Source organism: Prionailurus bengalensis, chromosome B1 (genome assembly GCF_016509475.1).
Source record: "Prionailurus bengalensis isolate Pbe53 chromosome B1, Fcat_Pben_1.1_paternal_pri, whole genome shotgun sequence".
Lineage (NCBI taxonomy): Eukaryota > Metazoa > Chordata > Mammalia > Carnivora > Felidae > Prionailurus > Prionailurus bengalensis.
In genome coordinates, this window is record NC_057344.1 from 51,594,968 (window position 1) to 51,605,554 (window position 10,587).

A 10,587-nucleotide genomic window follows, 5' to 3' on the forward strand; every position below is an offset into this window, starting at 1 on the left:
CTACTTTTGTGTAATTTTTTTTCAAATTCTATTTTACGTCCATCATTTTATTTTAGTCTACTTCAGTGTATTCACCTTTTCAAATTTTCAAAAAATCGCCTTTTTTTTCTTTTTTCCTCTTTTTTGTTTCTTTTCCTTTTCTTGAATATAGAAACAAAAAAAATTCATTTTTATTTTCAATTTCTGATAAAAATATTTTTCTTTAATATTTTGATACTATATTCTTTACTTTTGTGTAAATTTTTTCAAATTCTACTTTACTCCCATCATCTCATTTTAGTATACTTCAGTGTATTTACTTTTTCAAAGTCTCAAACAATTTCCTTTTTTTCATCCCCTCCCTTTTTTTTCTCTAATCTATCAAGCCACTTTCAACACCCACACCAAAACACCTAGGATCTAGCATCATTTATTCGAATTATGTGTGTGTGTGTTTAATTTTTTAATTTTAATATTTTTTAATTTTAAATTTTTTATTTTAATTTATCTACCTCATTAATACCCTTTCTCTGCTCAAAATGACAAAACGAAGGAATTCACCCCAAAATAAAGAGCACGAAGAAACGACAGCCAGGGATTTAACCAACACAGATACAAGCATGATATCTGAACCAAAATTTAGAATCGTGAGAAGAAGAATACTAGCTGGAGCTGAAAATAGGTTAGAATCCCTTTCTGCAGCGATAAAAGAAGTGAAAAATAGCCAGAATGAAATTAAAAAATGCTATAACTGAGCTGCAATCATGGATGGATGCCATGGTGGCAAGCAAGGCTGAGGCAGAACAGAGATTCAACGACATAGAGAACAAACTTATAGAGAATAATGAAGCAGAAAAAAGAGGGAGATTAAGGCAAAAGAGCACTATTTAAGAATTAGAGAAATCAGTGACTCATTAAAAAGGGACAACATCAGAATCATAGGGGTCCCAGAAGAGGAAGACACAGATATAGGCGTAGAAGGCTTATGTGAGCAAATCATAGTGGGAAACTTTCCTAACCTGGGGAAAGACACAAACATTAGAATCCAGGAAGCATGGAGGACCCCCATTAGAGAGTCATAGAGGAAAATATATATCAATCCAGGCCTTCCTAAAGAAGGAAGAAAATTCTCGGATACACAACCTAACCTCACACCTTAGGGAAGTGGTGAAAGAACAGCAAATAAAACCCCAAACCAGTAGAAGGCAGGAAATAATAAAGATTAGAGCAGAAATTAACGCTATCGAAACCAAAAAAACAGTAGAACAGATCAATGAAACCAGAAGCTGGTTCTTTGAAAGAATTAACAAAATTGATAAACCACTAGCCAGTTTGATCAAAAAGAAAAAGGAAAGGACCAACATAAATAAAATCAAGAATGAAAGAGGAAAGAGCACAACCAACACAGCAGAAATAAAAACAATAATAAGAGAATATTATGAGCAATTATATGCCAATAAAATGGGCAATATGGAAGAAATGAACAAATTCCTAGATACATATACACTACCAAAACTGAAACAGGAAGAAATAGAAAATTTGAACAGACCCATAACCAGTAAGGAAATAGAATTTGTAATCAAAAATCTGCCAAAAAACAAGAGTCCAGGGCCAGATGGCTTTCCAGGGGAATGCTACCTAACATTTAAGGAAGAGGTAACACCTATTCTCTTGAAGCTGTTCCAAAAAATAGACATGGAAGGAAAACTTCCAAACTCTTTCTATGATTCCAAAACCAGGCAGAGATCACACTACAAAGGAGAACTATAGACCAATTTCCCTGATGAACATGGATGCAAAAATCCTCAACAAGATATTAACCAACCAGATCCAACAATACATTAAAAAAATTATTCACCACGACCAAGCAGGATTTATACCTGGGATGCAAGGCTGGTTCAATAGCTGCAAAACAATTAACGTGATTCATCACATCAATAATAGAAAGGAAAAGATCCTCTCAATAGATGCAGAGAAAGCATTTGACAAAATACAGCATCGTTTCTTGATAAAAACCCTCAAGAAAGTAGGGGTAGAAGGAGCATACCTCAAGATCAGAAAAGCCATATATGAATGACCCAACGCTAATATCATCCTCAATGGGGAAAAACTGAGAGCTTTCCCCCTAAGGTCAGGAACAAGAAAGGGATGTCTACCCTCACCACTGTTATTCAACATAGTATTGGAAGTTTTAGCCTCTGCAACCAGACAACACAAAGAAATAAAAGGCATCCAAATTGGCCAGGAGGAGGTCAAACTTTCACTCTTCGCAGATGACATAATACTCTATATGGAAAACCCAAAAGATGCCACCAAAAAACTGCTAGAATTGATTCATGAATTCAGCAAAGTTGCAGGATATAAAATCAATGCACAGAAATCGGTTGCATTCCTATACACCAACAATGAAGTGACACAAAGAGAAATCAAGGAATCGATCCCAGTTACAGTTGCACAAAAAAATCATAATACACCTAGGAATAAGTCTAACCAAAGAGGTGAAAAATCTATACAGTGAAAACTACAGAAAGCTTATGAAAGAAACTGAAGAAGACACAAAAAAAATGGAAAAAGATTCCATGCTCCTGAATAGGAAGAACAAATATTGTTTAAATGTTACTACTACCCAAAGCAATCTATGTATTCAATGCCATCCCTATCAAAATAACACAAGAATTCTTCACAGAGCTAGAACAAATAATCTTAAAATTGGTATGGAACCAGAAAAGACCCCAAATAACCAAAGCAATCTTGAAAAAGAAAACCAAAGCAGGAGGCATCACAATCCCAGACATCAAGCTATACTACAAAGCTGTAATCATCAAGACAGTATGGTACTGGCACAAGAACAGACACTCAGATCAATGGAACAGAACAAAAAACCCAGAAATGGACTCACAAATGTATGGACAACTAATCTTTGACAAAGCAGGAAAGAATATCCAATGGAATAAAGACAGTCTCTTCAGCAAGTGGTGCTGGGAAAACTGGACAGCGACATGCAGAAGAATGAACCTGGACCACTTTCTTACACCATACACAAAAATAAACTCAAAATGGATGAAAGACCTCAATGTAAGAGAGGATGCCATCAAAATCCTCAAGGAGAAAGCAGGCAAAAACCTCTTTGATCTTGCCCTCAGCAACTTCTTACTCAACATGTCTCTAGAGGCAAGGGAAACAAAAGCAAAAATGAACTACTGGGATCTCATCAAAATAAAATCTTCTGCACAGCGAAGGAAACAATCAGCAAAACTAAAAGGCAACTGACAGAATGGGAGAAGATATTTGCAAACGACTTATCAGATAACAGGTCTGTATCCAAAATCTACAAAGAACCTATAAAATTCAACACCCAAAAAACAAATAATCCAGGGAAGAAATGGGCAAATACATGAATAGACACTTCTCCAAAGAAGACATCCAGATAGCCAACCGACACATGAAAAAATGCTCAACATCACTCATCATCAGGGAAATGCAAATCAAAATCACAATAGGATACCACCTTATACCTTCAGAATGGCTAACATGAACAACTCAGGCAACAACAGATGTTGGTGAGGATGCGGAGAAAGAGGATCTCTTTTGCATTGTTGGTGGGAATGCAAGCTGGTGCAGCCAGTCTGGGAAACAGTATGGAGTTTCCTCAAAAAACTAAAAATATAACTACCCTAAGACCCAGCAATTGCACTCCTAGGCATTTATCCATGGAATACCGGTGTGCTGTTCTGAAGGGGCACATGCACTCCCCTGTTTATAGCAGCACTATCAACAATAGGCAAAGTATGGAAAGAGCCCAAATGTCCATCGATGGATGAATGAATAAAGAAGATGTGATATATATATATACAATGGAGTATTACTCGGCAATCAAAAAGAATGAAATCTTGCCATTTGCAACTACGTGGATGGAACTGGAGGGTATTATGCTAAGTGAAATTAGTCAGAGAAAGACAAATATCATATGACTTCACTCATATGAGGACTTTGACAAAACAGATGAACATAAGGGAAGGGAAACAGAAATATAAAAACAGGGAGGGGAACAAAACAGAAGAGACTCATAAATATGGAGAACAAACTGAGGGTTACAGGAGGGGTTTTGGGAGGAGGGATGGGCTAAATGGGTAAGGGGCATTAAGGAATCTACTCCTGATATCATTGTTGCACTATATGCTAACTAATTTGGATGTAAATTTTAAAAAATAAAACATAAAATAAAAAAAAAAGGACACCCACCTGAACAGATTTTTTCATGCGGATGAAATTGCCTCATTCGGGGAGTTGGGGGAGCCACAAAGGACATTTATTACTATGGAGGAAGAGCAAGCACCAATATTTAAGGCAGGGAGGATAGGCTAGCACTACTGTTTTATGTCAACGTTGGGTTTATAATCAGGACTACTGTTATCTATATAAGTTGCTAACCCTGAGTCTTGCAGGGAAAAGATGAACACCAGCTTCCAGTTTTTTGGTTGTGTAACAAGAAGGACTAGACAACAAAAACCTTTTTTCTGGATTGGTTCCATCGATGCTTTGTTCTTGAAGACAGAAAATACCTTGCCACTAAGGGACTGCCTTTTAAAGTTCTTTTGAGACTGGAAATGCTCCTAACCATACAGAGGCCCATGAGCTCAACAACAAAGGCCTAGAAGTGATCTTATCATCAAACACATCTGTATTTTAGCCCCTAGATCAGGAGGTCATAAGGATCTTTAAGGCTCACTACACATGGTACTCTGTGTAAATGATTATCAAAGAAAGAGAATCCTGATAGAACATCATGAAGGTCTGACGGAATTACACCATTGAAGATGCTATCATTGTTAAAGGAAAAGCCATGAAATCCATCAAGCCTAAAACAATAAATTCCTGCTGGAGAAAACTGTCCACATGTTGTGCATGACTTTACAGGATTTACAGCACAACCAATCAAGGAAATCATGGAAGAGATTGTGGATATGGAAAAAAAAAAGTGAGGAGTGAAAGGCTTTAAGATACGGATCTTGGAGAAATTCAAGAGCTAATTGACACCACACTAGAGGAATCAACAGAAGACAACTTGATGGAGATGCGTGCTTCTGAACCAGTGCCAGATGATGAGGAAGAAGATGTAGAAGAAGCAGAGCTAGACAATCTGGCAGAAGCATTCTTATTATTGAAGACTGCTTTTGACTCTTTTTCAACATGGACCCCTCCATGACACAGCCACTGAAACTAAAGCAAGTGGTGGGAAAAAAGTATTGGTACAATATAGAAACATTTTCAGAGGGGGAAAAATAGCAAAAAGTCAGACAGAAATTATGTTGTATTTCCATAAAGTTATACCAAGTGTGCCTGTGTCTCCTGTCTCCCTTCCACCTACTCCACCTCTCCTGCCTCTATCGCCCCCGGGGACAGCAAGACCAAACCCTCCTCCTTTTCCTCCTCAGCCTATTCAATATGAAAAACAATGAGGATGAAGACCTCTATGATGATCCACTTCCACTTAATGAATAGTAATAATCATCATGCCACATAGTTAATAAACCTTCAGTGGTGTGTGTGAGAGAGTGTGAAAATCTAATAACTGTAAGGCAAAATCTGTACAAGACATTTTGTTTTGTTCATCATCATTGCCTAAGTATTCATTGTCTAGAACATTGTGTGCAAGACTTGTATGGAAGTGTATAGCCTCTCCTACATAGGCATAAGGTGAGTGATATTTAATATAGATTAATCATGTGTTAGCTTTGTTACTGTTTTAAAACTTTGCTTCAAAAAATTACATTTCTGTACAGTATTCCTCTCTCATAATTGGAGAAACTGCATATCATCACAGGTAAGTGGTTTTTAAAAAAACTGTAACAATGTTATTAATACTGCATTATGAATATGACTATAATACTACTTTCCATAAAAAATTTAAAACAATTCACTCATTAGTGTATAAGCAAGGCTACCATGATACAATCATATCAATTATACTAGGCTACAAAGCAATCATATTGCTGCTTCAATGCATGGATCATTATACCTGTAAAGAAATATGAATTTATTTTTCACCTTATATTTTCATTTTTGATGTCTAGTGTTAGTAATATTTATAATATTTACAATGTTTTATATCATATAAGAGTGTTGATGTAGGCACTGACAAATAATTCATCTTGTAAACAGATGATGTAAACTTACAATATTAATAAATACAGTACTGCACTGTCAACATATATTCTCTTCCTTATGACTTTCTTAGTAAGATTTTTTCTCTAGCTTACTTTATTATAAGAATACAGTATATAATATACATAACATACAAAATATGTGTTAATCAGCTGTTTATGTTATTGTTAAGGCTTTCAGTGGACAGTACATTATTAGTAGTTAAGTTTTTAAAGAGTCAAAGTTATATGGGGATCTTTGGCTGCAAGGCGGGTCTGTGTCCCTAACCCCGTATTGTTCAAGGGTCAACTGTATTTGTTATAGCAGCCAGAAGTGACTAAGACACATTGTGACTGTAGCCCGATCCTGTCAAACCTAATAGATAGGTCCTCTTATACCCTGTGTAGAAATAAGGAAAACTCTGAAAGGAGAAAGAACTTGCCCAAGACCCTTTATAGAAGTGGAGGAGGCAGGATTTGAAGCTAATTATGTCTGACTTCTGAAATCACTTTCTTTTTTTTAATATGAAATTTATTGTCGAACTGGTTTCCATACAACACCCAGTGCTCATCCCAACAGGTGCCCTCCTCAATGCCCATCACCCACGTTCCTCTCCCTCCCACCCCCATCAACCCTCTGTTCTCAGTTTTTAAGAGTCTCTTATGTTTTGGCTCTCTCTCTAACCTTTTTTTCTTCCTTCCCCTCCCCATGGTCTTCTGTTAAGTTTCTCAGGATCCATATAAGAAGGAAAACATATGGTATCTGTCTTTCTCTGTATGACTTATTTCACTTAGCATAACACTCTCCAGTTCCATCCACGTTGCTACAAAAGGCCGTATTTCACTCTTTCTCATTGCCAAATTGTATTCCATTGTGTATACAAACCACAATTTATTTATCCATTCATCAGTTGATGGACTCTTAGGCTCTTTCCATAATTTGGCTATTGTTGAAAGTGCTGCTATAAACATTGAGGTACAAGTGCCCCTATGCATCAGCATTCCTGTATCCCTTGTGTAAATTCCTAGCATTGTTATTGCTGGGTCATAGGGTAGATATATTTTTAATTTTTTGAGGAACTTCCACACTGTTTTCCAGAGTAGCTGCACCAGTTTGCATTCCCATCAACAGTGCAAGAGGGTTCCCATTTCTCCACAGCCTCTCCAGCATCTATAGTCTCAAGATTTGTTCATTTTAGCCACTCTGGCTGGCATGAGGTGGTATCTGAGTGTGGTTTGAGTTGTATTTCCCTGATAAGGAGTGACGTTGAGCATCTTTTCATGTGCCTGTTGGCCATCTGGATACTCTGGTTTCTCTTCAGATTGCATAAATCTTTCGCCTTTTACTGAAATCACTTTCTAGTATAACATGCAGACCACTTCCTGAATTATATAGTACAATATAAATGGAGGCACAATTTTTAGGGGATGCAAGTCCCTGCATGGATATCAGAGAGGAGACCAGATAACATCCTCCAAAGTCTCTAACGATGTCATTACTGGATATTGGTGAGGCTCTTGCAACCATAAAGGTCATACTCCAACAATGACAATGGGTTTTGTCTGATCACCTGGTAACAGCTGCCTAAATGGCCACATTGTGACCAAATCTTGGCTCAGCAGAGAGGAGTTATGATCAACTGGCCATATCTGTCATGAGAGCTGGGGGCTGTGGATGGCAGTGGGTGAAGCATGGCAGTCATACCAGACATCAGCCTCCTTTACTGAGGTGACTTGCCCATGCTTGTATGGTTGAGTATGTTCCCCACAGTCACTGTTCAGCAAACTGGTGTAAATGGAGAAATCATGAAGCTTCAGTCAGACCTTTCCCACCAACTGTAAAGGCAACTGAAGAATACAATGGGTAATGCAACTGTTATGTTTGAACAAGTGCAATGCATGAATTGTGATCAAACCACAGCTTTATTTGTGTCCCCCACCATTTTTAAAACTCCATTCAGCAGGGATGATTTGTTCTTCCCTGATTAAAAAAAAAAAAAGCTCTAGGTACACATTCTGGTTGTTCAGAGATGATAGTCCTACAGGCACTTGAGTTCCAAACCCAGTTTCAATTTAGGCATTAGAATATATAAACCCTTGTCACACTCCAGAGGCTGAATCTGACTAAGTCTCCAGTTAGGGACATGGGCCTTACTCACCTCTGGTTCTGCTCATCTTCCCCCATCTTGAGCTGCTCTTTCACTCCTGGCAGGAATCAAATTTGGGGAGAGTGTGCAAATAAAGGTGAGCTAGCCCAAACATCAGCTTCCTGACCTCTGGGCCTAAGAGGCATTCCTTGCTGACTCTTAGGGTGGTGTTTTCATGGGCCCTTCCATGGCTCCCTGCTGGCCTCCTTTCTCCTGCAGCCCCTAGGCCTGGTAGCATATCCCGGCCTCTTTCCTTGGGGGTCCCCTTGCATCCTCCAGGAAAGCCCATGGGTGGGTCCCCTGTGCAAACCATACTGCACAAACTGTACACATTCCAGAGACTAAGTTGTTGGTCAACCACTGTCTCATTTCCAGAACTTCCAGGTGGAGTCAAACTCCAGCCTCAGCTTCCCAGGGACTCCAGGAAGCTCTCTATCCTAGTCTTAACTGACATTTCTCAATGTGGTTCAGGATGATTCACACTGGAATCATCTGGAAGCAACTGTTAAAATGCTTAGATCTGGCTCCCCACCACTTCCCAATCCACTGGATTAGCATCTGAAGGAAGAAGCATGGAAATCAACATTGGAGTTACCAGATAAAATACAGAACTCCAGATACATTAGGATTTCAGACAAACGATTTCTTTTTAATGCATGTATGCCCCAAATATTGCATGGGGTACATATACTAGAAATACATTCTTTACCTGAAATTCAAAATTAGGGCACCTGGGTGGCTCAGATGGTTAAGCATCTGACTTCAGCTTAGGTCATGAGCCGTGGTTTGAGTTCGAGCCCTGCATCGGGCTCTGTGCTGACAGCTCAGAGCTTGGAGAGTGCTTTAGATTCTGTGTCTTCCTCTCTCTCTACCCCTCCCCTGCTCATGCTCTGTCTCTCTCTGTCTCTCTCAAAAATAAACAAGAAAAAAAAACAATCAAACAAACAAAATTAAGTGGGCATCCCATATTTTTATTTAATGAATCTTACAACCCTAATCTGCACTGAATGAGCTCCCCAGGCTGCACATCAAAGTCAGAGATCTATTGGCCAGGACTGGGGTAAATAAAGTTACTATGATAATTCCACCCTGGGAGCCTCTGAAGCATCAACCAGGCAGTAGTCCCATAAGTAACCTATGTCACCATGTGCCATCTTTTCTCTTTGGACTTCTATAGATTCCTTATAGAGCACTGAGGTTTCTCTCCACATCTGGGCCCCCATGTTTGCCTAATTCAGGAGGAGGTATTTCAGTTGTAGTCTATAGGAATGGTACCCACTGGAGATGTGGCTGTGTACAGTGGCTCTGTCCCCACCTGTTCCCCTCCATCAATTCAGGCATTTTGTAATCTCCTGCTATAGTGAAAAGGCTTGACAAAAGAGAAAAAATGCTGGGCAGTGAATGAGTATTTCACAAGAAACAGGGCCCAAGTCATATTAATAGGAAAGATATAGACCCAGAAGGAAATGGATCTTCCTAGAGGTGAGCAGTGCTTTTGTCCAGATATTTTTGTAGAAAATGAGCAGCAGTTTAGGGGATGTGCCCATCATCCTTGCCTCCCCACAAGTAGAGATTAGCAGTAAGGGTCCAGGTTCCTCCCGTCTACATCCACATCCCCAGAACCTGAGCAAAGGGGAAAACCACCAGCATTCAGTAGTGGTGTGAGTAGCAGGGCCAGGGGAGGAAGAAAGCTGAGTCTAAAGAAAGAGCAGAGGGAAAGCAGGAGCTTCCCAGCGAGTAGGGCCCAGTGACCCAGTATGCTTTGGTACCTTTACCCATATGCAAGTAAAAGAAAAAAAAAAAGGTTAGCCCTTCATCAGGCCTCCTCTGTTTGAAGAGGCAGATTATCATAAAGAACAGATGGGGAATGCACCATCCCATGGCCACAAAACAGGCCCTGGCCCCACCCTCAGAAAGGACACCTAGATGCTGAGGAGCAGCTACCTGCAAGGGTAAGACAAGAGGAGGAGTGAGTGACTTGTCCTGGAATTTCTCCCCTCAGGAAGTAGCTGGAGCCACATTCTTGGTATAGTAAAGAGGGGTCACCACCCAAGTCACGTGATCTTATTTTGGGCTTTATAACTTTACTGGTGGACCCTATCATTCTTTTTTTGCAAGTAAGAACACCAAGGGAGCAGGCTAGACAGAGTAGACAGCGTGGTCTGGAAAATGACCTGTGGTCACTTTGGAAACTGAAATTGGTGAGATTCACTTCCTAACACTGGGCCTGGCCAGTGGCCAGGAAGGCAGTACTGAGGATGGTTAAGTAAAGTCCCAAATAAGTGTGCTGAAAGTTCAGGGAAAAAATAGTAAGGTCT

The 10,587-nt window shown here is 39.4% G+C and overlaps 1 protein-coding gene across 1 annotated transcript in view; it reads right to left on the reverse strand.

Moving 5' to 3' along the window:
* LOC122474210 (serine protease 55-like) overlaps positions 1-10,587 on the reverse strand; it is a 32,879-nt gene that overhangs the window by 19,165 nt on the left and 3,127 nt on the right. The gene's annotated exons all lie outside the window — the stretch shown is intronic.